Source organism: Orycteropus afer, unplaced genomic scaffold, assembly GCF_000298275.1.
Source record: "Orycteropus afer afer isolate SDZICR_OR568_19922 unplaced genomic scaffold, OryAfe1.0 scaffold00023, whole genome shotgun sequence".
Classification (NCBI taxonomy): domain Eukaryota; kingdom Metazoa; phylum Chordata; class Mammalia; order Tubulidentata; family Orycteropodidae; genus Orycteropus; species Orycteropus afer.
The window spans coordinates 4,812,549-4,814,211 of NW_006921610.1; positions in this window are offsets into that span (position 1 = coordinate 4,812,549).

Below are 1,663 nucleotides of genomic sequence, written 5' to 3' on the forward strand. Positions count from 1 at the left end.
CCTCAGCCTGAGCCGGGGGAGGCCAGGCGGCCTGGGTGGCTGGAGGGGGGTCCGCTGCCCGAGAATGGGAATTCTCTTCACCAGGATATGGAGACTGTTCAATCACCAGGGTGAGGGGCGCTGGCCAAGGGCGTACGGGTAGGGGAGAGGGTCAGTCCTGACCGGGTGGGGTGGGGGTCTCCAAATACTTCTGGAGCCTTGGGCGGCGCGGTCGGGCGCGACTCGGCGCGAGGTGCAGGCTGCGGCGGTGGGATCGTGGGGCCTTCCCCCCCGCTGCATCTCAGCTTGGGCGTAATTCACTCTTCGCAGCATTTTGTCTTACGGGGCCTTTCTAAGAAATCTATTTTGCAAATACACCCATTGCTCTGATTTCGATTGGAAGTGGAAAAGGTTTCTCGCTCCACGTCCGACGTCCTGGAGTGGCACGGTTACGTCTGTCTTACAGCCTCGTTAATGCGGTCTTCCTCCAGCAGTTGTGTGTGAGCTACGCAGAAATGCTGGGAGCCCCTGAGATGAAGGTTGTAGGTTATGGCCCTAGCCGCAACACTGAGCTATTGAGGATTGCAGAATGCGGAAAACATGGGGAATCGCTCTTGAGTTGCCCCGTGCACCTACGGAATCTTTTCCCCACCCAGCCCTTTGTTGGGGGGTGCCTCTTCCTGAATAGTGATGAACTTCTCTCGTTTTGCTTTATTTATAGCTATGTTTAAGGTTAAGAAAAGTTAGGTCATGTTCATCGTGTTAAGTTTTTTTTTTTTTTCTGAGTTAAAAATTTGAAGTGTTTCACTGAAAGTATTTAAAAGCCATACAACATGAAACATTTGTGAGCTGTAGGTAACTAACAAGTCCCTATTTTATCGTATGTTGCTGTTGTTGTTATGTACCGTCGAGTCGGACACGACTCGAAGTGATCCCTCCTTGGGTTTACGAGGCAGTGGCAGTATCACTACGGAAGTAGATTGCCCCATCTTCTTTCTGAGGAGTGGCTGGTGGGTTTGAACGGCCAGCCTTCTGGTTAGCAGTCAAGTGCCTTAGGCACTATGCTACCAGAGCCCCCATTTTATCATATGTTGTTGTTATGTGCCATCGAGTCAAACCCGACTCATAGCGACCGAGGCAGTATCACTACGGAAGTAGGATTGCCCAACCTTCCTTCCGAGATTTTATCATGTAGGGATGCTTAAATTCGTAAAAGTTAAGTATTGCTTTTTAGTGCATGTTAGATTTATTGAAACTTGTTGCAAAACTAGTGTATAAAACTGGGGGAAAGGATACAATTTAAATAAAAATATTTCATAGTTACTAAGATACAATGTAGTGGTGTGCATTGTTTTTTTTTTTTTTTTTTAACTCAAATTAGTTGATTCATCATTCCTATTGTCAGTAACTTCTTTTTTGTTTTTCTCATGTGTAAACTGATGGTGGTGTCACAACCCAACGTTTTCCAGTTATGAATGGTGGTGTCTATTACATACACCTACTACCCCAAACTCCTTCTAAACGATTCAGCTTCTCTTGTTAGAAAGTGATGGGAAAGGAGTGGAACTGGACTTGTTATCCCTGTTTATTTAAAACAATTTAAAAAAAAAAAAAAAAAGATACTATTGATCACAAAACACTAAATGGAGAGGTTGTTGTTGTTGTTGTTATGTGCCGTCGAGTC